Source organism: Ischnura elegans, chromosome 11 (assembly GCF_921293095.1).
Source record: "Ischnura elegans chromosome 11, ioIscEleg1.1, whole genome shotgun sequence".
Taxonomy (NCBI): Eukaryota; Metazoa; Arthropoda; class Insecta; order Odonata; family Coenagrionidae; genus Ischnura; species Ischnura elegans.
Window position 1 is genome coordinate 75,511,668 of NC_060256.1, and position 17,996 is coordinate 75,529,663.

The 17,996-nt window shown below is 39.9% G+C and overlaps 1 protein-coding gene across 3 annotated transcripts in view; it reads left to right on the forward strand.

The window, feature by feature from the left end:
- The first annotated feature begins 372 nt into the window (after positions 1 to 372).
- LOC124167864 (homeobox protein prospero) overlaps positions 373 to 17,996 on the forward strand; it is a 116,817-nt gene continuing 99,193 nt past the window's right edge. For all 3 annotated transcript variants that reach the window (XM_046545915.1, XM_046545916.1, XM_046545917.1), the window contains exon 1: positions 373 to 441. The gene's annotated coding sequence lies outside the window, so the exon portion shown is untranslated. The remainder of the gene's footprint in view (positions 442 to 17,996) is intronic.

A 17,996-nucleotide genomic window follows, 5' to 3' on the forward strand; every position in this document is an offset into this window, starting at 1 on the left:
CGATACCGCCTTCATTTTTTTGTGAAAGATAAGTGGTGTCATAAAAAAAACATGCTTCTTGCACGAATGAATGGCTGTTTAAGTTGTTGCTCAATTGTTCGTTTCATTTGTAAGCATCGAGAATATGAGCATTATAATCCCGAGAGCATACGTATGCTAATGCTTGATCAAACTTATTTCGAGTGCCAGCACCATTAAAAGCGCTTGGATGGTGTAACTAATTGTATTTTAAACTACTGATTTTGAGCATCAAAGTTACCATGGTTGTATAGACCTGCGCAGTGGATCCATTTTTGAGAGACGGTACTTAACAAATGTATGCACTCAAAATTCTATTTAACTTCAAGATCACTCCTATAATTTCCTTTTTTCTTCTTTACAGATTGATGACTCAGCTGCTTCAAGAGACAGAATTCACTGAGGTCCTTCTTCAATATATAGGTAAGTAATATGTGCTTCATGTGCAAAGAAGGCAGAGGTAATCATTAGAGTAATCGTTTACTCCTCTTTGCCTCTTATAGCAATGATATTTTATGCTAAGGAAATTTGGCGGACAAATATTTTCTACTCTTACAAGAGTGAAGCTTGCATTGGCCACACCCTATCAACTACGCCGAGTCTATTCTTTGCCTTCAACATTGTAATACTTTTCATGAAAATTCTTTTCCTACTCGTTCAGGTTGTTAAACAATCGGGAAAAAAGTATTTATTTCATCATTCAGAAGAATTGTGGGCTTAATAAAATAAATTACGGTGGTCAACAAAGTTCTTTTTCGACCTTTAGGGGTGAAAAACAGAGACGTTAAGAGGAAAGAAATGTAGACGAGGATGAGTGCCTCGAAAACATTGGATCTATGTATCTTTGGGTGAAGTAACTCCCATTTGTGGGCAATGAGTTGACCTTTGAGGCTCTTTACTTCGGCTGAGAGGAAAACAAAAGAAAAATGCTAAAGTAAGAAGTCAGATTCACTGCCTTTTCCACCTCACTGCCTGAGAGGAAAACTACTAAAGTTTCCGGGCGTCTATCTCCGCTTTCTCTCAATAAGACCTGAGGTAGGACTCGTGCGTGATGCTGCGTTCGCTTTTTGAAGCGAAGGTATTTTTCAATCCGTTTCCTCGGCTATTTTTCTTTATGTCAGAGAAGATACCTCTTTTACCAATTCTCCGCATCTAACCCATATCCGTAACATATTTCTTGATTCTCATAGCAAAGAATGGAGAAAGGAAAAATGCATCTACATACTGGCATATTAAGTTTCCAAATCCTCTTTTGGTAATTGGTTGATTTACTTTCATATTTTTCTCACTTTATGTAGGTTTCTATTTTAGTGATTCATACTGACCTCTCGATTCATTATTCATTATTTTTCTTGTTTCGCTCCTTAATTTTCCCCTGATCTCGATGAAATCTATCATATGAAAGCCCATATTCCATGTTACCTCACGATAAATTTTCGGAATCATTTCTTGTATGCTCTTGATAATAGGTATTTTAAATTGGATAACAAAGTATGGTCAAGTAGTGGTCTAATTGATATCGAAGAAGTAATTGCAACAGTAATGTATCCTACAAGTATTGCGAGTATAATATTGCTATGAAATAATCCTGAAAATTCCAATAATATTCGTTGTCAGTGTAGACAGGAAAAAATATGGGCAGCAATTCCGCCCCATCTTTGGCCTCCATTGAATTCATTGCCTTTCACGCTGCACCGAACATTGGATAGCAGAGAAAGCTTTTATGCAGATTGGAGAAACAGTCTTCTGTGCAGGAGTAAAGTTCGCCCTTATCTCTTCAGCTTTCTCCGCACACCCTTATCAACTGAATTCCCCGTCTCGACTCTCCACAATTCTCTTTCGCGGTCGCTAAAAGTTTCCATTTTCGCTCCTCAACCAGAAAATCTCCGTTCTTGTAACTGCTGCGGCGATATTTTGAGTAACTCGTCGTGGTAGGAGAGGAAAGACTCGTGATTTTCTTTTTTTATTTCTGCGGAGAGATGAGATCGCGTAGCAAAAGATGAGTAGTTGGAGGGAAGAGAGCTGAGATAGTCCTGAGAACTTGTCGAAAGCACTCGCTGAGTTCTCAAAATGAGTTTGAGTCTATGGAAGGACCAAGAATCTTACCTTGAGAGTTGGTGATGGGCACAAGGAGCTCTTTTCCATGTTTTTTTGTATTTCTTTTCTTTTTTAAACCTCTTTTAGTCCTACACCTTCTTTAGTTTTTTTGCAACCATGGCTTAGTAGTAATACGTTTGGCAAATATTTTGCAGAATATGCATTGATAAGATTAGATAATTTATGCTTACTAAAACCTTTTGTATGTTAGTAATCATGGTTAATAAACTTTGAGAAATAGAGAAAAACAAAGATATCGTAATGCCCACTATTTTTATATTAGGTACCTGATGATGGTTGTGTAGCAATCAAAACACGTGTTTTAAACTGTTAAAATAAAATTAATGGGCTGTATGACACCTTTGTCAATCATTCAATATGTTATTTCACGATATCTCCCCTCAGAAAGTTGACTTTATTTGATGACTAAATCTAAATTGAAATAATTACGCTCTATATTCTCAGTATAAATTTTTCATATTCCCATTAAGTTAACAGCCGTCTCAAGCTAATGTTGATCTTTTCGCTATGAATGTAAAGACATCTTCTCGAAAGCGGTTCATTCAAGTTTGCCGCCGAAGTCCGTTCAAGGCGGTGCGATGTATTTGCGACGTGTTTGAGATCTCCACTGTGGCCGGAATGGTGGCCGAAATCCGACACAATGACGTTTGAGTGTGCAAATTCGGCGATAGCGACGCCTCACGTCTTTGCCAATTTCGGCTCGAGAATTAAACAAAAAAGGATCAAAGACGGGAACGCAATTAAAAAAAACGGCGGCAACTGGCAAATTTATCCCCATCTCGCGCCCCTCCTCGAGAGGAAAATGAACCAATGGGAGCTTCGCGAGGGCTGAAGGGGGTATCAAGAGCGTCTCCGTGGGGTCCGCCACACATTAGGGCAATGGAGTTAGCGTGTGTGGTGCCGAAAAAAAAATATATTTCACATGGTCACGAGAGCAGGAATCTCTTTTCACTCGCTTTCGTTGGGAATGCGTTTGAATGTATATCAGAGTTTTTTTTCGGCTGCCAGGGGATGCTTGGTCCGGTACACACCTTGGGGATGGAAAATGTATGGTGAAATAGGGGGTTTTTCTCACCGAGAGGAGGGTAGTTTTTTTTATATTTATTTTCGTTTCACGTGTGAAGAGACTAAGATATGTGTATATATTAGTGGGATTTCTTTTTTTTCGCAAGACATGAAGGGGGTGTGTGTGCTGGAGGCTTGAAATGTGAAGTGGTTTGATGCGAATGTAGAGAGGGAGAGAGTTTATTTGCAGTTAAGGGAAAAAATTGAAGTTCTTTGGCTACGTCCCTAATGATTCGCTCGTGTTCTTTGATGGACTCCGGTCGCCTGTCTTTCTCGTTTTGGTAACACCCTCTCCATTGCCCGTATTCACAGGAAAATTCGTGGTTCTAGGTTTTTCTTCTTTGAATACGTCGAGTTCTTGACTTACTTTAAGTTCCCGACGCATATTTTGTCGAGCTATGCCACATTTAATGAAATTTACGTCTGTATTTATATAAGTATCAATATATTTTTTATGTACAATTTTGAGTGTTTGTTTCTAACACTGCATATATATAGAGAGCATCCATCGACTTAAGAGGCTACTTTTTAATCACTAACACACTCGTAACTACGATAGAGTATTTACTTTAGGTAAAACATTTCAGCTAGAATTGTTTTAGTAGTGGCTGTAATGTTTCACTCTCTCATTGACTTAACGGATAAGATTTCTCAGGTGATGGTTTCAATAGCTCTTTTTTATCAATTGACCTTTACGCTTTCTTTTTTTCTGCCCACTCCTGCCGCAAAACACACGCGTGTAGTGAGCAAACCCTTTTTATTCGACCTATATAGTGTTTGATGTTCGTCTTCAGTGTTTTCCTCAACCTTCGAGGTAACTATTTTCCCTTATTATTGGTAGAATGCCACTCTCAGCCTTGCACTTTCGAAGCATGAAAGATTAAAACCACTCAGGGAGAGTTATTGAAAAATTGAGTGAAGCAATAGCGTTTCGCAAGGGAGTCGTGCAAAAAGAAGTGATTCACGAGTATCGACCTCTTTATTGGTACTCTCTGTGTCACGTACATGGTACGCGGTAATAACCTTTTACTGTCATTCTATTCTGTGTGAATTTCCCAGCAAGTAGAGCGGCTCGTAAGTCCGCATCTCATGAAAAAGGAAAGTGCATTGACTGGAAGATACTGTACCACTTGATTGAATTAGTCAGGTTTCGTTGATTACAAGAATTTAAATGCGGTCTTAAGGTAGAGGCTTTGGTATAGGTGGCAATATCGATATGTGCAATGCATTATGCATTTGTTATTTGCACATCGCGTCCAACGTAAGCAAAAATTGTGCGAATAAGGTTAGAGAACTAGACTTAATATTCGTAATATTATTAATGCACACTTCTCAGATTTTGGAGCTGTAATATCATTCCCCTTCATCAATTCTTCTATATTTGTGGTATAAAACGAGTTGTTTATATATTTAGTCTCATCAGGATTTTAATCATCACAACCGAGAACAACAAATAAAAAATAAGATAGGATAATTTGAGTCTACTAAAACCCTTTGTGTGTTGGTGATAATAGTAAATGAATTTTGATGACCAAAATGAAATGAAAGTAACCATGCCGTCGATTTAGTGTCAATTAGTCATATCCTCAATAATTTTGCAGCCATCTCAAGCTAATAGCGGTCGTGTTGCTAGAATTTTTTCAATCTGAATCTAGAAAATACAAAATGTAAGGAAACAGATAGATCAAACGATTACTAGAAAATTATCTGTAAATTATATTTTATTGGCATGATAGAATTCCACGAGATTAAACCTGAAACACTCGCGATTCTAACAAAATCTGCCAGGGGCTAAAAAGGATACCCTCCTTACCCTTGCACGTATCCTCGTGATACGTGCAAGGGTAAGAAGTCGTGTCCCTGGGAGGGAACTGAAGGAAAAGGAAGTCATCTCCAGACAAGGGAGGAGAGACACTGTGAGCGAAGATGCGGAAGAGAAATGCAGGAGGAAGAGGAAGGGTATTCGTTCTAAAGAAGTGGTTGGGAGAAGGAAAAGACGAAACATGGAGGTGGGTGAATTGCAGAAGGCAGTTTGCGAGATGGGGGAGTGAACGGCACTCGCTGGTTGGTTGGGGGACTTTGAATTTGTTTGCAATGAGCGCGGAGGGGAGGAGGAAGAAGAAGAAGGAAGCAAACTTGTGCGTTGGTTGAGTGTATAAGAGATGGCGGGAGGTGAAGCATCACGAATGGCCACTGTGAATTGAAAGCGAGGGTAAAGAGGAAGGAAGGAAGATTGAGTGAACGTCAGTGAGGTTACATGGGTGAGGGGGTGGAAGTGGGGATTGCCAACGCCGGGGTGACGTAGTGGGATGAGTGGTATGGGGTGTAAGGCGAAGTATAGCGGGAAATGGGGTGGGTGCGGATGAATTTTTTTTTTTTTGAAGATTCACAAAGACGGTGCCCCCTTCTTACAACCCCAGCCCTTTGAAGGAGGGTGGCGCGGCCCGCGGTGATGCGAGGGTAAGGAGTTAGTCACGTGACCCTTGGTTGGGGGATCGGTAGAGGAGATTGAGGATATGGCTCCACACATATTTGAACACGCATGTATTTAACTTATTTCACCGGGTGAAACTTGCATGGTTGGACAAAAGATTCTGGATCCAATCCCTAAAATAATGTATACGTCGGTTGTTTACAACTCTTGTCGTATTTCTCCTTCAGGGAATATATTTCCAAATTTTGTTTTCTTTCGCTTCACAAATGGGATATATAGAATAAAAATGGATGATTTGCGTTTGCTAAACACAAATAGCTGATAATTTTTTTACAAATTACGTTTAGTTAACTATCGGGTACCGAATATTTTTTGTAAAAGGTCTACAAACAAATTCGTCAAATGCAATTCAGAAAGCCTGAGGGAAAAGCATGATTTTGCTTTCAAACTTTTGAGCCTGGCCTGTCGTTTTGAAAACGAATATCAATGTAGACTATATTTTTCAATGCACCGTAAGTAAACTTTTCACGAAAAAAATGTACCACAGGTCACAGTAGATTAATTTACAAGCATTTGATCTGCAAAAACGTGCATGTTTACTCTTAAGCTCAGATCGAGAACGACAGAGAGCTTTCCGTGAACGGCTACTGTGAGGTTGGAACTGCTGAATCCGTCTATGAAGTTGAGAGGAGAATTAAGGTCTCAAAGAAGGGTAAAGGAAATCCATCGCTTGGGGGATGAATCCTGAGATTGAGGAAAAGGGAGTATGGGGGGTAAGGATTTGCTAAGTTTGCCGGCAGTGAGAGGGGGAGACTTGGAGGTAGGGTATAAGGGGTTAGGGTTGGCGGGTTCTTTTTTTTTCAAAACTAAGAGGGGATGACTGTTCACGGTAGGGGGCGAGGACGGTAGATCACGAGAAGGAGGGGTAGCTTTAGACGTCCGAATCTGTGAGTGGGAGTGCGTTGGATTGGTTCGGGTAATGGAACAAGAGGAAATGGCTAGTGAATAAGAGGAACGTAGAAGAGACGGTTTTGAAGGAAGTTGGATGGAGTATATGGTTGGAAGAACTTGAGGGTAGGGCGAGGAATATAAATGTATATTCACAAGATGACAAGGAGACTTATGGGATGTTTTTGGGGAAGCCTGGCTATTTCACTTCACAGTGTTCGTGAACGCACTTCCTTGTCTGGTCGTTTTTATATTCAGGACGTGAAATATAATTGCGGAGCGTCCTGATGGGGGAACTCACCGCATTAAATGTGAAAATTATGCTTTTTGGGGGGCTATCTCGGTTGAAATAACCACGCGTTTTATTCTAATTATTTGGCTGAGTGTATCCCAGGCGGGCGTTTAGTAAATTGCATCAAATTTATTGGTTGCATGTAATGACTCTGAATTTTCCTCGCAGTATTTTCTTAATGGACAAGATCTGTACACATGCAGGTCACGTGTTTCATAGAAATACTACAAATATTTAATTGTGCAAGGTAAAATTCTTTGTAAAATCTGAGGAATTAATATTGTAGCTTTTATTTTCGTTGCATATTTATACTTTTAAGTTATATAATCACCTGGTATTGAGTACGGTTTGGACCTTAAATTGCCAACACTTTCAAACTAGATTTGAGCCTAGGTTCTCGGTTGTCGCTATTACAAGATTTCTTTCGTTCATGGAATGCATAGCCACGAAAACTAGGTTTATTTCATCTCGCTCATATTCTCTTGGACTCTCTTGGTTACATACTTAAGGAATGATCCATTTATGGTAAGCAAAGGTATGTCTTTTAATGAGATCAGCTTGAGTGAAATCGGTAAACTGAACGCGGTAAAAAAATAAAATCCTAACCCCGGCTTCGGTGTATTGCACGCGTTAAAAAAAAAATGTAACGCCTCTGCCCGCCCCAAGTCGCCTTCACAGCCTACAGGGGCACGTTACGGACATCCGATACATGACCCCCGATATTAATCTGCTCTTCAAAGCATCCCTTTCTTGCCAGAGCATCGACATCACACGACAAATCGAAAACATCGCCCTGGGGGCGGCGGATGGGATAGAGTTTGGAATGGGGTTACGAGAGCTGAGAGCCGCTGAATGCGATGCTAAGCGAGGCACCAGTCAATGCTTTGTGTATCTATATCTCAATCTTTACTGATTGGAGTGATAGTAAGCAGTGCGTGTGCCCTGCGGAATTGCCACACGAAAAAGAACGTAAAAATTCTATTTGCTGTCATGCAAGTGTTAAATTATTTCTTATAACTTATTGTAAATACAAGAGGTGAAATGGAAAAAATAATGTCCGATATCTTGTTGATCAGGATTAATTTTACTAAGGAAAATAAAAAAAATTAACTATGTATGATTCAATAATATATTTAATTTCCTTTTTATTTATTTTCAATTTATTAATTTTCCGTAATGGAAAGGTTTCATACAGTTAAATCTGAAGTTATCAGTTGCATCAGTTGGATAAAATTATTTTTTGGATTTGAACAGTACCAGAATATCCACCAAATCTACCTCTTATGTCGTCCGTAGTTTAGTGTAGTTAAGCTATCGAAAATTGCGCCGAAAAGCGAAGCGATAACACTTTGCATGGCCCGCTGCGCATCGCTTAACACTGCTACGTTAAGAAATAAGGATGCATTTTATTATTTATTGGATGCGTATGCCGCCAGAATATCCACCAAATTAATCTCTTCAACTATATTTAAACAGTTTTTAGTTTAATCTGGTTAAGTTATCGAAAACTTCAACAAAAAGCGAAGAGATAACACTTAGCGAGGCCCAGTGTGCATCGCTTAGCATCGCTACGTTCACCACGGAGCGGCTCCTCTGTCCCACCCCCCTTCTTTTCACTCGCGCGAAATCAAAGCGAGGGGGTTGGATAGCTCGGAAGTTTTGCGAAGGGAAAAAGAATCGGGCTCGAAGGAGAGGAGAAGAAGGGGGATGGGGAGGGTGGAAGCTTGAGAATCGTGCAGGGAGGGAGTGAGTTTCTCTGAGCAGCAGCGTGCGGGGGAGACGTAAGAAGGGGGGGGGGGAGTTGGATTGGAAGGTGAATCATTTGGGGGAATAAAGTGGAAGAAGCTGGATGAGTTGGTTTCGGAGATGCGAAAAAGAAGTGGGGGCGGGATTGAGTAGGTTGGAGGGTGGGGGTGTCGAAGAGGCTTCAGGGAGTGGGGGTGGCGGCGGCAGCAGAGTTTTTTTATTTTATTTATTTTTTAAATATTTTTTCGCAACGGGGTTGGAGAGTATGGGGTTGAATGTTGGTAAAAGGCACGTGGGGTAGGGAGAGCTTCAAGCAGGGAGAAGAAATATGAAAGTGAATGGCAGTAGTCCCCCGCAAGAGGGTAATAAGAAATATTTCTGCGAGATGGGAAGTTGAGACGGGAAACGGGATGAAAAAATGTCCGTTTTAAGTGATGGGAATTGGAAATAATTTAAGGAACCAGAGCGCATTAAAACAAAAAAAATATGGAAAAAATAAATCGTCATTTCTAAAGGTATTACAAAGAATTTTTCACATCATTGAATTCACTTTTAGAGTATTTATTACTTTTCACTCCCATTTCGTGTGATTTGCAGAACTTCAGGTGATTTGCTTAGCATGGAAACTTTTGCTTACTTACTAAGAGCATGCATAATAAAGTAAAATAAATTGAATACTTTTAAATATTTCAGTTAATGCTTGCGAATTGATTCTGCCATGATAGCGAAAGAAGCGTAGAGTAAATGATGGCATCTTAAAAAGTTTTTAGAAAATATTTTAAAGTAGTCACCCTCACTTACTTCTTTATACATAGTCTACGCTAGTAAGTATATTGTATAGTTGACTTGAAGCGTGTTAGTATCTTTTCGGGGTCTAAATTCGTGTTTATACCGGCCACCATAACTTCTATTCAACTGAGAACAAAAAAAATTTGTTCTTTTGCCTTTTTATAACTCTAATATTGCCAGCGTAACCTTCCCTGTTTATTCACCCTCCTTCAACCCAGGCTTCTTTGGCCGTGGGGTCGCTGGAGGAAGGAGTAGTGGAGAAGTTTTTTCAACCGTGCTTGGGGGAGTAAGAAGGGTTCGTGATTTGTGCGTGAGGCATGGTCGTTGGGGGATGAAGAAGAAATGGTCCGGAGATGCCTCGTGAAAGGGGAGGGTTTGTCTCGGAGAACGCGGGAATTTCGCAAGAAGCAAGCGGCGAAGGGTTTGGGTGGCTGCCTCATTCATTTCGTCCCCGACTTCAGAACCCCCTCTTCTCGAAGACCAGGGGTACCAGGGGGAGCAAGTAAGGAGCTGGCAGAAAAAAGTTTTGCTTTATTTTTTTTCCAAGGAGGGTTTCTGGTAGAGCTCTGAGATTTTTGCTGGGAGGGTTCGCGGTTAAAATTTGGCGTTCCCTTTTTGCGGGTGACCGGGAGTTTTATTTTTTCTGTTTCGTCTTTCGACGCTAATTTTGGAGAATCGAACCGATGCATCGGTCAAAATCTTCAAAGGTTCCGTCGGTGATGAGTTTGATTGCATCGAAAAGGAATGTAGCTATGTGAGATTTCAATTCCTCAGCGTTGGTGCGTTATCAGCTAATTATCTTCACCCTTATTGAATGAGATTCGAAACGTTCTATTAAGTATCCAGATGGAAATTTCTGATGGTTTCTCGGATTGATTATGTTTTCTTAAAGACCGTTTTTAGTTAATTTATAAATTAAATCTCCATTGCAATGAGCTACGAAATTCAATTAGGAAATTATTCTGTACGACTAAGAACATATTTGAAAATTATCTTGAATGCCATAGCCAACAAAACAACCATAAACTCAATTTATAGTGTTTTACTACTGTTTTGACTCTCCTCTACTATCGCGGGGAAATTTTTAAGAAATTTGCAATGTTTGTTTCCACGGCTATTAACAATTGAAAAGTTGTAGAGCTTAGATGTGGAATTGGGCTACAGAGACCACCAGTGAGATCTTAGTTCTGAGGAGTTTTTAACATTTAAAAAATTTAATTTATAAATTCAATAACACTCATTGCATATTCACAATAAGAGCAAAAATAATGATTTAGTTGAAAAATAGCATGGTAAAGCGGGTAATATTTTGTGATTGCTGCAAGACTGCCCATTTTTTTTCTGATTCTTTACAATTTTCGTTCAATATTCATTCTTGATCCATGTTATTCATCCAGATTTATTCTTTACTTTCAGCAATATATGCAAAGAAATGATTTGCTCTGCAAAAGTAGTTTTGTGGCATCGTCCACCGCCCTCACCACTTATATCAGTCACTGTCTTTATATTTCCTTTCTACCCCGCTTCTTTCTCCCTCTGTTCACCCTGCACATCCATCCTTCCCCTTTTCTAATGTTCCCGGAAGTTCTCAGAGCCAAAAAAGTCTTCCCGTGGCTACACGCAAGGCAACCACCGCTCACGATACTTCAGGATTTCTCGAGCCGGTGTTCAGGCCCCTCTTTCGACCCGGGCGGAGGAGTTGGCCTTGTTAGGGATGCCCTCTGAGAATGGGAGACTTCCGAAGGGCCGGAGCCGAAGAGACTTGTACTTTCGGCGCCCTGGAAGGATATTTTTCAGCCTAATTTTCTTTTTTTTTCGCTCATCCGTCGGTCTGGGTTTGAGATGTGGGAGTTAAGACTTTGGGAGCTAAAGGAGGGAGGGATCCCTAATCGGAGTTTGGAGGATATCCCCTCATATTTTACGATCGAATTTTTTCCCCCTTTCAGTTCTCCAACTTCAGACAGCTAAGTCCGGATGCGGTTGTTTTTCCGTGATCATCTTCCCTTTTTGATGTCACTCCCAACTTTCTTTCGTAATCGACAGTTTCGGTTGACGGATATGTTTACCGGAAAGAACTCTTTCGGGTTATTTCCTAGAAAGTGATAGTTTTTAAATGAATACTCTTCCTTTTTTTAACAATTTTAGGAAACGGCATTTGATCGTTTGTAATAATTTTCTAGTCTGAATTTGATTTTTTTATTGGCTAACTTGGAAATTTTCCTTATATTTTCGTCACAACATTCATTGCACTGAATATTTAACCTCATTTGTAGTATCATGGGAAATATCCCATTTTATTATTTGAATTTAGAGCTAAGGAATAAGTCTTGCCCCATTTACCTGATTTCTCAGTGGCCAGAGGTGATACTCTTTCTATTTTCAGTTAACTTTTAAATAAATATAGCCTTAATTATTTTTATCAAGGTAAAATTTTCTCATACTTTTTTATTCTGTGCGCAGTATATTGTGCAAGTGCACTAGACGGTCATGATAGGTGCTCCATTATAGTCTTACAACTAACACTAGGACTTGGTTAGCGTGTGAACTTGCTAACTGCGAGATTTTGGCGACGCAAGACAGGATTTGTAATGAAGAAGGTAGGGTATGTGCGTATTTTCCAGAAGTAGTACAGGGGAGGTTACAAAAAATGACGAAGGGGTACTACAAAAGGGTTAAGAGGGTATATTTCCTTTTTTCCGGGAGGGAAAGGCATTTTTTTGTGAGACAAACGGAGGAGAGACAAAAGATTTCTTCCGAAGAGATGATTCCTTTTTCCTACCTCGCTCAGGACGTGGCTAATTGCTACCGGACGGGTCTCTCCTCGTCTATAGGATCAGGGTAATGATGTGCCGTGAAAATCTTTTGGTTTGCATAAGGGGAGACCTTCGCGCGAGGGGGGTTTCTTTTCTTGTCTGTGTACTGAGAGGACGGTAAGGAGCGGGGTGGAAGAGTTATTTCATTTCTTCGCGAGATTGCCCAACCCTTCCTCTTCTCTTCACTAGCGTCGCAGTCTTACACCCGAGTGGTTTTTTTTATTCCCCTTAAAAAAAGACGTCTACTGGAAGTCTGATCGTATGACAAAGAATTGCTCGCAATTGAGCGCTAATTTATGTCGGTTTTTGAACAATTGTTGGAGGAAGGTGCTGAAATTTTTTCACGTTCACATGTATCATGGCGAGAAAGAATACAGATTTGGCAGAAAATCGAGATACAGAAAGCCCCTTAATGTTTAACATGTGTATGTATAATAATGTATGTAAATATAATTAATAATAATTAGGGTTAAGTTGGGATACCATCCATAAAATTTTTTCTTCATAATCCAGATTTTTTGTCGTTGAAATTGAAATTCTTTAAGCCATTACGCTGTGGACTTGGTGAGTAAAAGGTGTCAAGCTCCAATTTGTGAAATTCGGTTTAAGTAACCCGACAAAAGTCCATGGAATAAATATTTTGCCTGAGCCTTACTTCGAATATCATTTTCTCTTTCACTTGTAAACGAAAGCAGATTGAATACCTTCGCCTTTTTTCTGTCAAGGCTTATTCTGCGCACTTTAAACAAATATTCTTACATTGTTTATGTCTTTTTTTGGATTATATATCTTCCCTTTATTTTATACGATATTTCTCGCTGTATCTTCGAGGCTATTCATAACTGTGGTGGGTTCCTCCTCATTATCACCTCAACTAAGTTTCTATATCTCTCATCCCCACGTCTTTCAACCCTTACGATTGGCATGACTAGGTTAAACAACCCTTTTTCCCTCACAATACCAGACGGAGAGAATTATTCATTAGCTCAGGGACAGGCAGGGTTGAGAGAAAGGGTTTATTTTTTCAGGGCTCCCGTTTTAACTCTTGTGTTTCTTCTTCTTCGTCCCAAAGCTGGACTCCCTTACGATTGAGGAGTAAAGGATGGAATAGTGTGTTAAAAACCGGTGCGTTAACTGACTGTGTACTGTGTACACGTGTTTTTTTTCAGTGGCTGGAGATTATGGTTGGATCCCGGAGCATTTTAGGGAGAAAAAAAAGTTCGGGAGATGAAGGATGGATGTGTTCAGCCGTTCCTATTCCCGCTTTGTGTTTAACTCCCTCTTTAAAACGATTCGCGAAGGAAATTATTCATGGCTAAGCGAGGAGGTCCTTAATATTCGATCCTCCGCGGGATTTGACTCGCTTGAAGGGGCACGCAAGCAGATATTGTATACCCTTCCTCTTTCATCACCTCACCCCCATCATGTCGATCCCGCAATTAGGCGCCTTAATTGAAAAGGCCTGTGCCCACTTTTGTGTTAAGACTCCGTGCCCAGCTCTTGGTGCTTGGTTTGTGAATGAGGTGGTGTAGTGGGTGGAAAAGGCAACCTCTCCCACATACCCTCGACGTGCAGCCGTCCACAATGATGTCTTTATGATTTATTTTAACTCGTTAAACAACTTGGGTGCAAGCTCGGATCCCTGATGTACACGCTTGCCAAACGGACCGTGCATCACTCCGTCCTTTCTTAGGAGCTGAGTCGTTTTTCTGTGACACACTTGTCGTCATTGTACGCGACTGGTCATGTCTCAAGTGGTAGTGTGTTTTGGTGTCCGCGTAGTCACTTGCCGTAATTACTTGTTTCCCTTCGAGCACTACAACTACTACTACATTCACAATTTTGTTGGTAAAATGTGCGATTTGACTCCTGTTTCACTACTTGTGATGATGCTATTTGAATAAATATTAATATTTCTCTAGCAGTATCTCAAATCACTGTAATTTGCATATATTTTGAGTTAAAATTTACATATCCAATTTCGAAATAAAACTGCATACTATTCGTAAATTAGGGAGTATTTTTTCTTTGTCTCTTTGGCTCTGTAGCCGCAATTCTTCTATTTGTCACAATCTGTCCGTCAACGATGGATGAACGATGTAAAGACGTCATTTCCATGTTGGAAAATAGTGCACAGCTAAGTTCAGATCCATATCATCCTGTGGGCGTTGTCGCTGTTCAGTCGGCCCTGATTCCTTCCGCTATTCTTTAGCTTCCTCAGCGCGCTTACGGGTCACTCGCCTCTGACCGCTAATGATCAGAGGAGTCATCGATCTCCTGGAATCGCTAGATTGTGTCCTACCACATGGGAAATAACCGTGTTCGCTTTGCTCCCATTTGACGCCACATTTTTATAGTACTATGTACAATACTTGCCCCATTCATAGACAAAGTAGGTACTACTTCGATATAGTTTCATTCCAAAAGCATTAAAAAATAATACGTAACCATTATATACCTACAGATACAAATACTAGTATATATTACTGTGATTCTTATTGCGCTTTCAATCCTCAAATATTCATTTCGCGATTGTTATTAATTTTTAATGCAATCTAGTCATAAATTTTCCAATATGGAAGAGCTCTATGTAACTATTTTGCCTAATACATACAATAAAATTAGAGTCAATATTTTTCATTCCTTCGAACTTCACATCGAACTTCCATTTTTTTAGCCATAAATGTGCGAATAAAGATGGATGAAATTAACAGCAAAACAAGGAAGGCAGGAAGTTGGTGTATCACTAAGACTTGAATTAATAATGAAACTTACCATGGTAATCTTAGCATTGTTATTCCCAACATTTCGGCCAATATCGTATTCCTTAGTTGAATTGCTCTCGGACGAGGCTTCCAAGTGCGTAAACGCGTCGTGGAGGATTCTGAACTGGCCTCATTCCACAGCAAACTGTGGAGCCAGCGGATGAGGTCGATTTGGAGCCATTTAATTCTGTCGCGCGCGTGGAAAACGCCAAGTTATCCGCGACTCCTCAGGAAATGGACGTTTCGTTCCAAGGGTTCCGGAAGGATCTGAGGTGTGGTCGTTTTTTTACCGTGCGGGATGTTGGGTTTGAAAAAAAACTAAAGTGGAATGTCGTCCAAAGAGGAAGGAAGTGAAGAGGGAGTGCGAGGAAGCGGTAACTGAGGCTCGTGGGAGCTGTTGAGTGGAGATCCGGGGTAGGGATCATGCGGGAGGAAGTAGGCAAGTGCTATCCCCACCTTCACGACCACGGGGGTTATTCTGTAAATCCAAATCGTCGCTCGAATGCTGATGACGTCAAAGATTTGGCCAAATAAGGGCATTGCTTGGAGGTTCAATAATAATTATAAAATGCCTTTATTCGGGCGAGGTTGAGACTAAAAAGTCCCCTCTTCCACCTAACCCCTCGATAACGTCAATGCAGACATATTAAAAATTGGTAAGAAAACGTTTACAATACAAATAATATAAAATATATACTGCTTGTGAAATGTCAAAAATATAAACAACTATATGTGAAAAATTTGTGCAAAAAAGATTTATGTTTGCGGGAAAAAACATGAGGATAAGGGTGTAATATCCTTCAGCGAAAAAACCCACTGCAGGAAAACGCCCACAAAAGAAGGGGGGCGTGAAAAACCTGCGAAAACCTACTGAGTGAAAGCTAATGTCATGTTACATGCAAAATACAACATAGTTCATGAGGTACATAGAATACACAAATGGAACGGTTCAATCAGTGACCGCCTACAGCGTTCGAGTAACAACTGATTTTAACGACTCACTTTTACGTGCACGGTTCGTTTCCTTATTATTGTCGTTGAGAAATGAATGACTCATTGAACGATTCCTTTTAAGTTCCAGCATCTCTACCACTGTGATTTTCCTGATTCGGGAGTACATAATTATTATAATAAGTTCTCCGGAGGCTGGGAGGAGAAATTGTGTCTTCATCGAGAATGTCATAATTTAGTTTGGATAAATTTTGTACATTGATAAGTCAACAAAATGATCATATTTTTTGATAATTTGATGTCTTCAAAGAATAGTGAAGTACGCTTGAACTAAATTCTTTCCTTGTTATTTTAAAACTAATAGTATCGCTGTACGTTCTTGCTCTTTAATAACAGAATTTCTTGTTCTATGATTTCACGGTATGGATTCTATGAGTTCCAAAATTTCGCAGAATATTTTAAATTTATAAAATAGTGCCCAATTTTTGATAAACAGCTTGGCAATTTTAATGTTTTTCACGTCCGCGAGAATTATGGACGTTTCATTTTTTAAGCATCCATCAATTTCTTTACCTCGGCAAATATGAATCATCATATCATACATCTATATTGATGAGGAGTTTGTACTACTGCAAAGATCGAGTGAATGCTCAGAGCTTAGATACTGCTTCGTGAGAAAAGTGCTGTTTTTACCGTATCAATGGATGAGAGTTGATAGCTTCCGACCGCTACTAAAAAAGCGGAAAGCACAGTGGCAGTACCTGTTAGCGTTACCGCTAGAAAGTTATCTGCATCAGCAACTGTTGTTTGTTGTGGCTTTTGGAAGGACATCGGCTCTTTGTTGTCACCTGCGGCCACCTGACGATTCATCGGTCTTCGTGTAGGTAAATGCCTAGAAGGCAATACGTTTTGTTTGTCCCTCGATATTTTTAATTCTCAAACAAATTTGCCACTTTGTTTACTTGGTCTAAAAATTAAAATAAGTTCTCTGAAGTGATTATCCGTAATACATTTTTATGGAGCAAGTTCCTTCCATATTTTTAGTGAGATTATCACTTGATATTTTAGAAAGATAGTATGTTAATAAATTGTGGAATAATAGGCTAGAAAAAAGGATGTTGAAGAGAGTGAAATTCCATGATTTCTAGATGAAATGCAGATGATGTGCTCTAGGTATGATAAGGTTATTTCTAATAGCTAAATCCACGAGATTTGATTACAGCTAAGCTCTTATATTTCACATAGGATTTAATGATTTCGCTAATCTAAGTATTTTTAGTAAGTATGAACTTGAAATATGAGTAAAATTTTTTGAGGAAGATATTGGAAAAGACGACTTCGCTGGGATTGTACAGCATAGTTTCTCTAATATGGTGATGTAATTTGCCATAGTGCATTTAAAATTGAAAAATATTGATGCAGAATGATAATTATTCCCCATTTCCAAGGTCTAAATATGTAAAAGCATATGCCCATATGAAAAAGCATTCCGATATATATTTTATAAGTCTCTTATGCCACCTAAGTAATTCCACGGAAGCGTTCTCTGTGTTTTCGTGTTGCCTTTTAAATGTCTCCATGGCACCCTTCCCCCTTATATCCTCCGACTTCCTCTTCGGCGAACAGTTCCGGCGTGACCGTCCTAATACCGCACCGATAACACGTAGCTCGCCCCCATGAGGGGACACAATATAGGTCTCCAACCCTTTTAAAAAACCTCACCGCCCCAAACACACACAAACACGTGCCCGGAATCGGCAACCTCCGTAGCGTGATTCCTGGAGGAAGTAGTGAAAACGGAATTACTCGCCCGGTCCAGTGTTCCCACGCCTAAGCCACCATCCTGTAGATGTCTCCTCATGCAGAGAAATCAGAGGGAGTGGAGGAGGGGGTTGGGATTGGGTAAGGAGGTGTGGGAAGGTTATTAGGAAACCTGCCAGTTCACTGCACACTTATTTTCTGTTAGTTCAGTAAGTCACCTGCATGTAATGAGGATTACCAATTAGGTAGGCTAATAGTTTCTTTTTAATTCAACAATGAATTTCTGATATGATTAT